At 38.0% G+C, this 16,724-nt stretch overlaps 1 long non-coding RNA gene across 1 annotated transcript; it reads left to right on the plus strand.

Moving 5' to 3' along the window:
* Positions 1-1,600: 1,600 nt before the first annotated feature.
* LOC130413769 (uncharacterized) lies at positions 1,601-13,895 on the plus strand. The gene is made up of 4 exons (XR_008905534.1): positions 1,601-2,962; positions 6,180-6,224; positions 7,690-7,831; positions 12,963-13,895. It is a non-coding gene; the product is annotated as an uncharacterized LOC130413769 (long non-coding RNA).
* The last annotated feature ends 2,829 nt before the right edge of the window (positions 13,896-16,724 follow it).

Consider the following 16,724-nt stretch of genomic DNA (forward strand, 5'->3'; position numbering starts at 1 on the left):
GTTCAGAGAGAGAGATGAGGGCATGTGAGGAGACAGAATGAGCGGGGGCGGAGTCTGTCTGTTTAACTTCGTTCTGATTGGCTGGAAGTTCAAAGTGATAGGCCTCTGATTGGTCACGTTTGGATGTTTCAGAAACATTAGGCCGTGTTTATTTACCTTACAGGCTTTAACTTTTAAGGTTTTGATTTATCGACAGTATATTTCAAAAGCCTTTAACTGGTTTTATTCTGGTACTTTTGTCCTAGACGTGACATCTTAAAATGTGAATCTCCATCAGGACAATTAACAGAAATGTTCTTATGATGAATACAGAATGAAACATGAATCTAAATCCTTTGCGGTACTTATTGTGTGAAAATGCAAATGTAAATCATGACACTCACACAGCATCTTTTCCACCATCATTAGTGTTTTTTCAAATGTTTTATCTTATAGTTTGTGAAGCAGACGGGCGTGTGAGTGAGTGAGTGAGTGAGAGAGAGAGAGAGAGAGAGCATCACGCTGGAGGTCACATGACACGTGTCCTTATTCTGCTTGATCTCTCTGCTGCATTTGACACTGTGAACCACCAGAACCTGTTGTCCACTCTCTCCAAACTGGGCATCTCTGGAACTGCACTCAACTGGTTTGACTCTTATCTCAAAGTTAGATCCTTTAAGGTGTCCTGGTGTGGCGAGACATCCAGATCTCACCAGCTGGCCATAGGAGTTCCTCAGGGATCAGTTCTCGTTCCTCTCCTCTTTTCTATATATATAACCTCCCTGGGTCCAATCATTTAGGGATGTTGGTTCTCATACCATTTTAATGTAGATGACAAGCAGCTTTATTTCTCTTTTCAGCCAGATGACCCCACCATCTCTGCTCATGTCTCTTCCTGCCTTCTGGACATCTCTTCTTGAATGAAAGAGCATCACCTATAACTCAACCTCTCCAAAACAGAACTCCTGGTTATACCTGCCCACCCATCAATCGAAAACCACCTTACCGTTCATCTTGGATCCTTAACTATAACATCCAATTTATAGGTTTGTGCCCTACAACTCAGGCCGTTCCTGTAGGAGCATGTTGAAGCAAGCTCCGTTCATATTAACACTGAACTACTACAATTCTCTGCCTGCCAGCCTTCCGACCAATGCAGTCAAGCCCTTGCAAATGATCCAGAATGCACTTGCGTGTCTAGTTTTCAATCAGCCTTAAAGAACCTGTGGAACACCCCTCCTGATTTCACTTCACTGGCTGCCAGTTGCCGACCGCATCATGTTTAAATCTTTGACTCTCGCCTTCAGAACCATAACGGCAAATTCACCCCTTGCTGCAGCATCATTGACGACTTTTAAAAAACAGCTCAAAACACACCTGTTCCGCATTTATTCGACCAACCAATAACTCTCCGTCTTTTAAAAAAAAGTGTTGTTGGTCATTCTCTCCCTTGCTTTAATCCTCCCATAAGCATGGCCTTGTTAATTCAGGGTACCGCTTAGCGTGTTGACAAAATGTTTACATGATCTCCTACCTTGGATTATGTACAATAACAGACTGTAGAAGAAACATATATGTTTGACCTAAGATTACCTTTAAGGTTCTTTAGAAACGCTCTGAAAATCACACAGCACACTCTCTGTCTCTGGTGGGATTATCCGTGTGTGTGTAAGAGAGAGAGAGAGAGAGAGAGAGAGAACACACTGCGTCTGCGTGCTGGGGGAGGAGTGTCTCTCTCTCGTTTTTCTCCTCCTGCTCTGGACTTTCTCCACCCTCCCACTTCTCTCTTTATTTCTTTCTCTCTCTCTCTCTCTCTGAAGTGCAAGGCCATGTGGGACGAGTGATGAGGAGTTTCTCTTCTGTATGTCTCCTGTTTCATTTACCCCTCCCCTCTCTCTCTCTCTCTTTCTCTCTCTGTCTTTCGCTTTCCGTACTCGTTCGGATTCCCAGTCTCTTCTGTCTTTAAGCTGTGTGTGAGGTGGGGACTGAGTGCTGGAGACCAGTTTAGAGAAAGAGAAGGAAAAAAGGAAAAAACAGAGCTGCTTTGCTGCCGTGGGGCCTCTCGAGTAGCGATCCCAGCGGAGGGAGAGAGAGAGAGAGGGGACGAGAGCCGTACCACAGCCCACCCCAGACCTGCCAACACGTTCCTGTTGTCCAGCACATTGCTGCGTTTTTTCCATGCACCTGAGCCAGCGTTTGCAGCGAATAACCAACCGTGATGTTTTTAGCGACTTTGTAGGCCACGTTGCTTTTTAGAATGTTGCGTTTCAGTGAGCGGGTGAGCGGGAGGACGGAGCGTTCCTGCACCCCAAACCGCCATCCCAGTGAAGCGCCAGAGGCCCGAGCGTCGCTCTGAAGGATTTGCCCGCGTTTTGGAAGTACAGACCCGCGGCAGAGTCTCCTCGAGGGAGTTGTGCCGTGCCGGAGCTCTTCTCTGGGACAGGTGCCAATTGTTCACAAAAGGCGACGAGAAAAAAACCTGCGAGCGTGGAGGTGATCCGCAGCATGTTGGAGACTCATGTGGGGGGCGAAGAGGATTCCTCCTTCGCTCAAACTCGCACAACTTCTGAAGAAAGCTGCAAAACACCTTCCGAAACAAAACATTTCAGGTGCTTGAGACGGAAAACTAGGATACTGAAGGAAGAGGTTTGCCGGAGATGATGATGATGGTTGTGGTGGTGGGGGTCCAGCTTGGTAAATGTTTCTCAGGCCTCGCATGAGTGGTGGTAACCGAGGCACCATTTGCATACGGCAGACACGCTAATTGTGTGTTTGCTAACACGCATCATTCAGCGTTCTGCAGACGGGGTTTACACACGCCTCATAGACACCCCAGAGGCCTCCTTTTGTTCCGGCGGAGCGGCCGTGAGCTCGACCGAGGGTCCGCACGGGTCTTGCTCCGGACAGATGGAGCTCAGAGCTCTTCTCTCTCGTGTTCTGCACAGGGCCGTCTGAGGATTTCAGGAACCTTTTGGATAGATCGGTGAGTACTGTTTGTAGTTAAAACCAACATACACCAGACTAAACTGATCCGGCAAACTTCCCCAGAAAATGTTGAGTTATTTTGCGGTTTTACATCGATTAGGAAGTTGATTCGGAGACAGCGAATACTGAGGATGTTCTATGAAATGTCTGGATCGCATGAATGAAACACTTCTGCAATAAACACAAATAATATTTCACACTCAGCATTTTCAGAAGTGTGCTAATGCTGATATTATCATCAGGGTTACGATTTTCATTTATTGCGTTAATTGAACTTCAGAAGGCAGATTGCAGTTTTAGTGAAACATCAGGACATATTTCTTCTGAATTATAATCGAGGACGAGACGTCTGACTGAACTCTTTGTGTTGGGTCTGAATCTCTGTAGGCCTTTGATGATTTGATTGTGAAACAGACTGTATTTTCATGTACGTTTTTCTTGCATTTTTTATTAGACTTATAAATAGTTATTTTGTGCAGTAAGTAATAGGAATGTATTCCACCAATGGTTTGCATCAAGATGAAATCTTTACAAAAATACATATACGTTTATTGTTAATATAAAGCCTTATCTCTAAATCTTAAATATATTTAACACGTCTGCATGCAATAAATGGTTATTCTGTGTCAAAGAATAATTTAAATAAATAATAATGCCTGAATTAATTTAAGAGAATGAGCCAAATTCAAATATCTTGATTATATATTGATAGATATTTGAGATTTTAATTTATTAAATACATGTGGTCTTGTATTATTGATCTGAGAGACGGGTGTGTTGTGATAGAGCTGCTGTAGATTTATGACTTCAAATCGAATTCTCTTCTTATGACTTTAATTGCGGTTGTGGAATTGTTTGATTGGTTTTCCAGATTGTGGCCTTTCGTGTGTGTGTGTGTGTGTGTGTGTGTGTGAGAGAGAGAGAGAGAGAGAGAGAGAGGGAGAGAGAAAGAGACAGAAATTTAACAGTTATCATCGGTTTTGCTGACTTTGCAAGTTTTTTTTGACAAAACTAATTAAAAATGAAAATGTCATCAGAATAGAAAAGCTTGAAAGGTTGAGAAGATGCTGCACGTGTTAACCCTGCGCAAACATCTTCACTTACATTATCTGAATGAGGAGAATACTGTAGATTTTTTGTATATTAAACTCACAGTTAACACACAATAAGCAAATATATTAATATATCGACTGTCTATAGACGTCCTTGTTTTGTCATATTAAACAAACGTGTCTGGACAATTTTGTTCAAGTGAAATGAACTAAACACACACAGACACACACAGTGACAAAAGTAAAAAACCTCTTCAAAATACAACATTCCATAGGACAAATATAGCATACCCAAAAATATTTTAATATTACATTTTTTTAATACTTTTTATATATAACTGATTCTTTCTCTCTCTCACACACACACACACACACTGGGGACACCTTAAGTTCCAGTGTGTGAGGTGGAAATCCTCCATTTTGGTTAAGTCTTTATGTTTTATAGATAAGGTTAAAAATGTATATTTAAATGTACATTCATCATTAATGTTCTTTATCATCAATAAGCAATCTAAGATCCCTTTTTGTGTGTGTTTCACTAATGTTCTGACTTATAAATATACACACATGTTGTACTGAGGGAATCATTGTTTGATTCATAAATAAAGCAAAGAGTGCTTGTTTTTAATTCTAGGACTGCACAATAAATATGTGCAGAGATATTATAAATATTCTGCATTTTAAATGTATATAGAGTCTAAACACACACACATACAGTATATAGTCCGTATTAATTATATAACTACATAAAAGCAAAAAAAAGTGTGTGTGATAAGTTTGTGTGTGTTCTTGTGCATGTTTGTGTGCTTGTAGTTTCTAACAAACTTAACATTAAACAAGAATGGTAAAGAATTTCAAGTATTTGTCTTACTTTTCCAGTCGCAGTGTAAATTATTAGGAACGTTTCTGTGTGTGTTAACCAAACTACAGACACAAGAACAGAGTTAATCCCAGAATAACAATATACAACATATTTCTTTATGTTCAGCAGGATATTTATTTTCTTGCATTTTGTGTTTGTTGTTTTATCTAAATGTAATGTGTTTTATGACAATAATATTGAAAGACGGATACACACAAACACATTTACAGGCTACTGTATATTCTAACTTTCTAATATTCTGTTGTTTTATACATGAATGCATACTTCTTAACCTTTAAAAGGTTCAGCACGTGGGAATCATTGGTGTTTGCTGACATGTTTATTGGATAATTTAGCGTCTGATAATCCATTGTAAAGTTTGTTGAACACTTGTTAGTGGCACAATTTTACACGTCTTCTCATCTTTTAGCAGTATTCTCTAAACATGTGTGTGTGTGTGTGTACGCACTCAGCCATGTACATAAAGAAGTCACTCAAATGATTCTGAAGTAAAATACAAAATGATTCACTGAAAAAGTTTTTACCAAAACATGCGGATGTATTTCTCTTTCATTCTCAAACTCTCGCACTGCACAACAACTGTTTTTAAAATAACAGTTCTTCAACTTAAAGTTTATATATTACAATGTTACAGGCTCAAAATAATATGAATCTTTCTTGAATTAAAATATGTGAAAATGACTCTTATTCAAATATCTTGAAGCAGTACATCTGTGCACTTTACAACATGTAAAAAAATGTGTTTCACAATATATTGATTTATAAATAGGCTACTTGTATAAAATATTATGTCTTTGTTACTTAATTGTTTTTCTATGTAAACGTGTTCAGATTGGATTTAGTAGGTGTTCTAAATATCTATGATTTTTTATTTGTGTTTTCTTGAGGCTTTTTTTTGATAATATGACATTTTATATTGGTTATATTTCTTTCTTAAATAAACGTGATGAATATGTCTTTATTTACATTAATGAAAGCGTGTTTGAGATATTCTGTACTGTAAATATCAGACGGTTAATAATCACTAATTACTTCATTTTATGGTGATCTTTGATCAATAATTCACACAAATAATCTGCTCTAGTGATCAATTGAACATAATTATTCATATCCCTGCGCTTCATTTTACTGTTTAAAATCGTAAAAAAAATTGAGAAGATTTTACATTTTTCAACCACCATGAATCAAGTACACAAACACATAAATAACAGAAATATTGACGATATGAACAACTTACCAAAGACAAAAGAATAAAACACATTTCATCTTTTTTTCTTAAGGGAGAGGAAGAGACGTCTGAGATGAACTGAAGCAGCCCTGCACTGGTCAGAACAAATATTATTAATTATTTCATTCACTTCCTTTAAATTCTTTACTATCACAATCACATTTCATGATTTTTTTATAGAATTAAAATAAACAAATACATGTGATCACTCTACTTCAATCAGTGATGTTCTGCAATGATTAAACTTTTATGTTACGTAAACAAACAGCATGTAAACTTGACCTTTGACCTCTTAACTTCAAGATGAAGTTCGAGGTCAAACAGTGTTTCCTGTTTGTGAGAAACAAATTCATTTCCTTTGTTGTTTTATTTGTGTCATTTATGAAGGAACCATTTTATTTCTGCCTTTCAGGATGATTCAGATAGATTAAGATAGTAGGATAATAATAAATAAACTAAATCAGATTGATGCGTTCGGTGGGGTTCACATTTCTGTTACTTTACCTGATTGTGGCGCCCCCTAGAGCAAAAGCCCTGACACTTCAACACTGGAGCAGAACACAAATAAGTAATGAACTCATTTATACACACCTTCTGTCCACTGTGGACATATTCTGCAGATTTGATGATGATGATGATGATGGACATCTGAGTCCCGCCCACTAGTTACTTTTATCTGTGATGGGATGTAGGGTGCAGGTGCTATGAGAGCATCTTCGTCATTAATTTAATATTCTAGAATAGATGTCTTTATAAAATATTTTTATAAAATACATCTTTTATATAGATGAAGTTCAGGTTTCATTAGTATTTCTTCAGTACGTATAGAATGTGAGCATTCAGCAGCGTCGCTCTGATCACATTAAAATCTTTAAATCTTTGCATTTTACAATCACATATATCACAAACAGCAGCAGTTAAAATCATTTTTCGGTACACAAACAGTAGAGACAGCTTCGTTCTAAATCCTCAAACGTTGAGGTAAAGACATATTTACATCTGCACGCAGCAGAAAGCATCGATGTTAAGGGTCTTTTGTTTGACATCTGAGAGAATGTGACAAAAGAATAATCTCTCATTAACTGAGCAAAGTTTACAAATGTGAGAATTATAAAGCATGGATTTTAAAGTTAGACTTTGAATTTAATGTCAAGTCCACTATTGCACACACATATATTACACAAAGTATTTAGATTAATTACTTCAGAAGTAACTGTAATTAAATTACGTAAAGATTAATACTTTACTTTTCAAGGGAAAAGTAATTAAATTATAGTAACGAATTACTTAGTAACTAGTTATACCCAACACTGGTATAGAAATCTTACAACGGTGTTTTTTCAGGGCAGATTTAACATTCGTAATTTATTGCATGAAAGCACAGTAAAACCTAATTTCATAAGACGCTTTTCAGTACTTGTTTATACTTTGTAACGCTGCTTTTGGCATCAAACACCCGCCATATTGCTTGAGAGAAATGTTTAATGAACTTCATTACATAACTGCGCACAAATGTCCAAAAGTCCTCCTGTAAGATCACAAATTTCTCTCTCTCGTGTTAGGTGCGGTGATGAGTTCCTCTCCCATGGGCCGCTGTCTTCCCACATTTCCAGCGAGCAGATGGCCTGATGGCGTGGCGTGGGATCTCTCGCAGCAGGACGCGCTCGTGTACGTCAGGAAAATCTGCAGAAGCGCTCTTTGAAGGTGAAATGGGTTCTGAGAGGACGGTTTAAGCGTGGGTTTGTGTAAGGGCGCAAACCTCCAAAAGGGGTCACAGGCTTCTTTTGAGGACCAGATAAAAACTCAGTTGGACTCGTGACCTTAGTGTTGCAAGCACCATGAAATGCCAATTCAGCAACAGAAAACATTCAACTCTTTGTTTTGTAGTGTGCCTTTAAAGGATGTAGGGATGAGAATCTCTTGAGTGTTTTTGAAGGAGGACAGAGCTGTGATATTGTCAGATGCAGGAGTTTAAGGTTAAGGGGCGTCTGCTCTCGCGCCAGTGGCCTGACGGAGGGCCGCGTTCTGTTCTCAGCGTACTAATAATAGTATAGCAACAGATGCATTTCTGTCTGGCCGTGGCGGGGGGCACACGCGGGGTCTGCGCTAATGACTTTGCCATCAGTATGTAAACTCTCTGTATCACAAGACACGAGAGATGTGTAACAACCGCCCGCTCAACGTGGCAGAAACCCAGTTGCTGTTTCGATCAGTGAAGGTGGAAAGATTGCTGTAGAAATGATTGTTTTTCTGCAAAAGAATCACAACTATTTTTGTCCAGTGTTTGATTTAAACAACATCTTAAAAAAAAAGTACTTCAAGGGAACTTATAGGTGTACTGATTGTTTAGTAGCTCTTTTTTTAATGAAAGTACACTTTGAAGTACTGTATATACTTAGGCCCAATCCCATTTCTATCCCTTTCTGACAAAAGAGACACTAGACATTCTGTCGTGATTCTCTTTTGGTTGGAAGGGTAAAGGCAGAGCCACTGAAAGAGAGAGTTGAGTCAACTTTGTTGACTTAAATGGAACGTTTCATGGAGGCTCTCAATAGTTCCCGGAAGTTACAAGTAACGCATGGAGATGCGACTAAACAGACCAACTGAGGTAAACTTTTAACCCATTTAAAGACGAAAGCCATTTAATGAAGAAAATAATGAGCATTTAAAGAGAAAACATAACTTCCTGAAACTATCTGAAGGCTCCATGAATCATGTGACGCTCCAGCCTTTTGGACTTCCGTTGGCTGAACTCTCTCTCTCAATGGCTCTGGGTAAGGGCCATATAGCCATTCAAATGAAGATTTTTCAGGACCTCACTTCAAACAAAGGGGTATGAAATTTTCCAATATGGCTGCTCATGCAAGTATAATGTAAGCCTTTATTTAGGATTTGAAAGCCTGCTGCGTGTGTACATGTAAAAAAGAACTTGCACGTGCAAATCACTCAAAGTGTGAATCGCCCCTAAACAACGAATAATCTTCTTCTCTATGTTAAATTTATTGGTCTTGAATCCTTGGAATGCTAATAAAAAGTCGCTAAATTTAGCTAATAAACCACATTACTGATTGCACGATAGATCCGCAACATATACAAATACAAAACAGTGATTGTAACCAGGGGCGTCTCTGGAGAACGCGCTCCGAGCCTCCTATCAATGCGGCCAACAGACCAGGATGTCTGTTCACGATTAGCCTCCGAATTCCCACCCGGACGGAGGGAGTGATCCATGGTCCCATTTCTTAGGGGAATTTTTTTAGCCCTTCCCCTTGCCACTTTGTTTCAAGGGGTAAGGAAAAAGGGCGAGGGGTAGGTGAAGGGGTATAAAATAGATTTGGGATTGGGCCTTAGAATACCTCATTTTACAAGTACATCATCATCAAAAGAGTCAGTATTCAAGTTTAGAGCAAATAGACTTATAGTATAATAGTATAATGCAAGTATACTTAAATATCTTTTAACGAAGAAGTTACTTGTTTTAGTTTAAGAGCAGGATTTTGTAAGGTTAGTAGAGTGCATAGAAGGAGTGAAGTGAGTGAATGAGTTGAGTTGGTTTGTTAGGTGTTGTTGGCAGAGGTTAATATTGAGTTTTAATAACAGGATGCAGCTGTTGGCTTCATGAATACAGGAGGTGAACTCAAAGAGCCTTTGACCACATCATCTCCCCATAAGTCTTCTCTAGCCGTCACTGCAGCTCTTTTTCACATTGTATCAGTTACAACGGACGATAACGGTTCAGTTCAGGCTACGGCACGGCGCTGGAAAACTGACTCGAGTGCCAGCTCATGTTCGCACCCAGCGGGTCTGCTTTGGCAGAGAGCCTCTGCTGACCATTGTCTTATAGGTCACAACCGATGGTATATGTTGAACGTTCAGGAAACGATGAACAAATGCGGAAAGGGCTGCATGAAAGACAAGCTTGTGAGGAAATCAGGGCAGGTGGTCGAGCTCCGCCGGATTCCTGAGCATTGTGTGACTGTACATGAGAACCTGATCCGGCCGTCATTGATTGATCATTGCTCCACATTCCTCAGCTCCTCGAGCTCCCCGCCGAAGACCCTCCCGCAGGCATATTGTCTTGTGTCGAGAGTATTGGAATATGCAGAATCTGCTTAACAACATTTATTATATTGACAATCATTGTCTGCTCTTTTGTGCGTTTGGTTTTACGGAGGTTTGACCCCCTGCCCTGTGTGTGATGTTTACACCACAATCTTCATTGTTTCTTCTAGACTGCAGACTGACATGAAATGGAGAGGAAATGAAGACTTGAACAAACACTCTTTGAGTATTTACTACAGTAAACTGTTCTGAATATTGTAGTATACTTTTATATTTACTATAGTAAACTGACTGTAGCACACTATAGTATTTTGTAGTATTGACTATAATAAATTGACACACTGTGAAATGTACTGTAGTATACTTTGATATTTACTTATTTATATTTAACTACAACATTAAGTACAGTATAGTAAACTGTAGTTAATTGTAGCACACTATAGAATTTGTAGTATTAACTATAGTGGATTGATAAACTGTGGTATATACTGAAGTATACTTTAATATTTACCATAGTAAACTGGAGTAAGTAGTTTGGTTTACTGTACACTCAAACTCTAGTAAATACTGTTGTATTCTGTAGTATTAACTATAGTATACGTTAACATTTTCCAAAGTGAGCGGTAGTAAAATAGTATGCAGTACTATGTACTATAGTAAACTGTCATAAATTGTAGCATTATGTAGTATTAACTATAGTGAATTGATACACTTATCTATTTACTGTAGTATAGTATAATGTCAACCTTGGTAAACTGCTGTAAACATTAATAAATATTGTGCTATTTACTATGATTGACTTAAATAATATAGCATTCTATAGTATTAACTATAGTAACAAAGTAAATTGTGGTAAATATTGTAGTTTACTTTAACATTTACTATGGTAAGGCATAAAAGTAGAACAAGATTTAGGAATGTTACTACAGTTTACTATGCTAGTAAATACTAAAGAATACTGGCACTTTCTTTTCAAAAACGGGGTCTCAAACATTTCTTAACGCTGTCAGACTGACAGATCGCGGAGGGTTCGTGATGTCCTTGTTGACCCTCCCCCAACCCCAGACGCTAGCCTCGCGGCCCCCGCACATCTGGAACAGGAGCTGTCGGCGTTTATAAATAGGCGCTTCAGGGCTGTGCCCTGTTAACCTGTGCTCCGGCAGAGCCTCTCATGCCCTATTTATCTGCCGAGCACACTCAGCTGTCTGCATTTCTCCCGTCTGCACCTGGGGCCCCTTGGGGCCGGCACGAGGACGTGCCCAAGACCTGATTACAGGACGGCTTGGGTATCTACAGAGATCTTTCGTTGTCTGCTAAGACGGATTAAGAAGTGTTCATCCTTTATAGCGATAGTGCTACAGTAAATGTGTGTTGATACAGACGGAGACTTCTCTGTCGAATGTTTTTGATTGAATGTTTTGTTTTAGGCAGACGCTTTAGCCAAAGTTACTTATTTGTATTTGTGTTTCCTGAAATCAAACCCACAACCTTCATCTTGCTAACCAGTGTTGGGTGTAACTAGTTACTAAGTAATTAAGTAATCAGTTACTGCAATTTAATTACTTTCCGCTTTAAAAAAGTAAAGTAAGGGTTACTTATTGAATTACAGCTACTTCAGATGTAATTGAACTAAATACTATGTGATGTATACAATAGTGGAATTGACATTGAAATTCTAAGTGTTACTTTAAAACACATGCATTACTGTCTCTTTCTCACATATGTAACACTTTAGTCTGTTAATATTTACATTTACATTTATGCATTTGGCAGACGCTTTTATCCAAAGCGACTTACATTGCTTTATCCTATACATTTTTACATAGGTATTTATTTATAGTAATTAATAATTACTTTATGTAGTTTTATATTATTTATTTGAATGAACTAAAAGAGTCTTTCATGTCTATCCTTGAATCACTTAACTAATCAAGTTTGATATAGTTTTAGAAGATATAGAAATTAAATAGTTATACCTAATTTAATAATTTATGGAGAGAGTAATTTGAACAGTAATCTAATCTCTGTACTGAATATGCAATTCGTAACTAGTAATTCATTACTTTTTCAGAGTAACTTACCCAACACTGTTGCTAACGCAACGCTCTACCAGTTGAGCTAAAACCTACATTACAAAAATGACATTTCTTATTAAGCATGTTTTAAATGATAAAATGATAAGCCAAAAAATAAACTTGAATTTGGTACTTGAGTAAAAGGTCAAACTAAATTCAAGTTTATCTTTCTCACCCCATTGGCAGATTTTTTTGCTTGTTTTTACCGTAAACTAACTTAATTCTTACATTTTTCTCCTAAAAAAGAGAATAAATATCTTCGGTCACCTTTCTAGTCAAGAAAGTGCATCTCTCTTTAGGAATGTTTAAATATTTGTACTACAAAACTAGACAAAAACACTTAGCAAGAATGTCGTTTTTTGCAGTGTAGCAATTTAAAATCAATTCCTTTTTTAAATGTAGAAAAAAACATTTGCCATTAATATTGTGTTTAAAATAAGCAGTGAGGTCGTTCTCCGATCTAAAACATTAGTTTATCTGCCGAATCATAGTCAATGTTATTACCGTGACACGAAACTATATAGCAGGAAATGACATCACAGAGAGATTGCAAAATTTGTATTTCTAACATGCTAATTTGTTATTAATGCATATAATAATTAAATAGAAAACAACAACACAAACCTGAGCCACTCCTGAAGAAAATCTGCAGATAAAGACATTAATGTGTTTTTTATGTTGTTGTTTTCTCTCTTTAGGACAAATGTGCAGAAACAGACTGAAGAAGGGACAGAAGACGAGGATTAAATATGGATCACAGGAAGGGGATTTCATGAGAATCAACATAAAGTTGCAAACCATTTAACTCATGATGACGTCTGACACATTTCTGACAGGACTTTAATGAGGACAAAATGTAGGGCGGGGCTTAATGTCATCCATTGGTCTCTATGATTGGATGGTAAGAGGAGATGATCTGGAAACATCAGAAGAGAGAATCAGAGAATATTGAAGTTTTCGATGCTTGTTTTATGTCATAACCTTCACAAGCGGAAGGAAGCAGTTCAGAGGTCTGTTCATCAGTCCTTTGGGGTGAGGTAGTAGGTTGTATAGTTGTGGGGTGATACACTTCCTGTTAGATAACTATACAACTTACTGTCTTTCCTGAAGAGGCTGTAATATCTTCATCATCATCGTCATCACGCCAGGCGGATGTAAAACATCTCAGCAGCCTAAAAAATAAACCTCATCCATCACTGAAACAACTTGATTCCTCATTAAAAGTGAATGACTCACACGTGTGAAATGTGTCATTGGTTGGCGTGTGGCTGGATTTATAAACGAATGGCTTAATTACGGGATGGTTTTGTGCACTCCTGATGTTCGTACAGGGTGAGGTAGTAGGTTGTGTGGTTTCAGGGTAGTGATTTTGCCCCATCAGGAGGTAACTATACAACCTACTGCCTTCCCTGGAGGGCAGCGACGCAGCCACTGACCATCAGCAGAGGACGATGACATCATCGCTTCCAGACGGATATACAGGTACGTTCAAATGATCTTCAAATATGTATCATTGCACTATACTCAATTGTTTAAGTTTTTGTCAAGTCAAAGTGATGAAACTATAAGGACATCTCTTAAAAGTCCATGTTGGTGTATAAACTCCGCAATAAAACTGTATATAAAAAGTGTTTGTGTTGTGTCATTTTTATTAGCCCACTTAAATATATGAAAGAGAGAAGAAGTCTTCCAATAGCAAGTGATTGAAAAAGTACATGAATCTTGTGTGGCAGATAAACAAAAGCAAATATCACAGCTAGTATGCAGCATGCACACTTCAGCACACACTACACGTCACATGAAGATCATGTTAAAAGAAGAAATGTGATCAAATTTATGTGTATATTTTGTATATTTTGAGTGTTGTATTTAAACACTACAAATGTTTCAGATTTAATTTTTTAATCGTATCAGATTGTTAGATTAATTTCACTTTTCTACATTAATTCTTGACTACAGTGAAGAAGTTGTTAAACTAATAAAACAAACTTGTTTCACTTATTTTGATGAGTTTTAATAAAGTAAAAACACGTTCGATGGGTCATATCGTTACAACGAATAAATAAAAACTCATCAATTTACCCAATATTAATAAACAAAGGAAATAAGGAATTGTTTCCAATTTCCAAGAAAGCTTTATGATAAATAAAACGCAAGGCATGAAACGAGCGCGTGTTCTCGGAAATTCCCGAGTCCGGATTTATTACCATTAAAATGATTTAGTGACATTAAAACCTTGATGTTACTGATGATTTACTAGCATTAAAACGTTTCTGATAACAGAGAGCACCTTTCCATAAATTATTTCCGGGTTGAAGTGGGAATTATCACATTTCCGAGAGCACGTGAATGCATCTTAAAACACTTATAATCTGACATAGGTTGTGTGTCTTTGTTAGTTATTCAGAAAGAAAATGTTTCACATGCTAGAAAAAGTTTAAAATGAAAACACAACAGCTGCGTCAGCATCTCAAAGCGAAAGAACTCCTGTAATGAGATCAGGCTGTGTTTGGATCAGAAACATTTCATTTATTGGATTTAAAACCCGTTTATAATAACACGCACATGATCATTTTTTGGTACGTTTACAACAACCTTGTGCAATATTAAAGCTTTCTGTAAATGTCGCTGAGTTGCATGAATGTAAAAGTGCTGAGCTGCTAGATTTCTGTGCCGACAGCTGCAGGTCATGAAAACAGATCACATGACGCCATCTACTGGTCATGCTGGTGCACTGCACAGATATTTAAAAAATCTATAAAGAGATCTCTTCAACATTTCAACATTCCTCCTGATGACATTGAATAAAAACCGTCATCTCATCTGAAAGTCTCATGTGTGTCTCAGGTATTTCTCCTGAAGAAAAGAGTCAAATGTGTCTGTCATTAGAGTTTTGAGAAGAGATGTCAACAATGTGTCAAACTGAGCTCAGATTTGAACATTATTCTCAATATAAACAACAATTACACAAATCCAGATTATTTCACCTCAAAAAGACACTGAGACGACAGAGAAGAGCACTGATTGATTTTCCGCATGTCTTTCTCTCTGAATCTTCCAGAAGTTTGTTTTTCCACCTGTGTGCTTCAGAAGTGCTTTGCGAAACAAACTGACCGTTTAACAAACATTTTGTTTTGCATCTCATTTCCAAAATGTTTGCTATTCTGTTTCTAAAATCTTTTCTGTTGTCTGAGTTTGTCGTTATTTACAGAATCTTTAACGTGTGTTTCTTCTCGGTTGATTTACATAAAACAAGCTGACACTTACAGGCCCTGTGCAGTTCACGAATGATGTGATCTTAATGATTCTCAGAAGCATTAAAAGCGTTTTGCAAACTTTGCAGAGGGTCCAGTGTAGTGCGAGGTTGGCAAACGTGAATGTCTCATCCAACTTAAGATGTCATTGTGTTGCAAAAGCACTTTGAGGAAATCGTCAGGGCTCGGGATTGAGAAATCTTCCAGACATGACTTACGGCTTTGCAATGAAATCTTCCCCGGAGGGCAACAGGGAGGGAGACGGGGCAGATTTCAGGGTGTGTTGTAACAGAACGGCGTCCTCGTGAAGGAACAAGGTGAAGTCCTTTCTTCTGGAGAAACTCCAGGAACGGCTGCCAGACGAGAGCTCTGAGTCCATCACGAGGCACCGGGCGCTGGGCAGGAACACAACGGCTGGCCAGGCCTCTGGAGGGCTGGAGTTCTCCCAAAAATCCACACTTGCTTTTTAACATGTACAGTATGTAGAGTGACCTCAGAAAGCATTTTGATCGTTTATAATCGGCACTGCAGTGGATTGAAAGTGCAGAGAATGAACATTACATTATGAATATTTGTCAGTCTGCCTGTAATGTCTGGATTTGATAGTATGTTCTTAATGATTATATGATGTTTATGAATGACACAACTTACTGTTAGTTTTGTTAAATTGGAAGTATTGAAAACCACTCAATAAAATGTGTTTAAATCATAAAAATACCATAAACGGATCTTATGAAATACGAGTCACATTTTATTATTGTGAAATTATACTCATTACACGTGAAAGATTGGTGTATTTTCTATAGCATAACGTTTTTTACTGAAGATTTGTTTTATTTTACTGTTATTTTCTAATGTATTATAAGATATGAAACTGAAAAACTTGATTTTCAAATGAACCGTGTGTGTACATTGCGCGTGCATTGCATTATAATTTTTATTTTAATTTTTGTGGCATTGCTTTATAATGATGAATTATTATAATCGCATTATGTTCTGCACTGTCAGATACGCACTTATGTCCTCAAAGTCCTTCCAGCTCTTCTGTCATGTCATGTACTGGCCATCATCCACAGAACACGATGAGCGCGCAGGTTAGAAGGAGTCCTGCCGCGCTCTGATTGGCCCAATGCTGAGGTGTGTCTGGGGGTGTGCGCGTGCGTCCCCACGTCATGACGCAATTTCCGGGAGGCGCGCAGGGGCGAG

This window comes from Triplophysa dalaica, chromosome 24 (genome assembly GCF_015846415.1).
Source record: "Triplophysa dalaica isolate WHDGS20190420 chromosome 24, ASM1584641v1, whole genome shotgun sequence".
Lineage (NCBI taxonomy): Eukaryota > Metazoa > Chordata > Actinopteri > Cypriniformes > Nemacheilidae > Triplophysa > Triplophysa dalaica.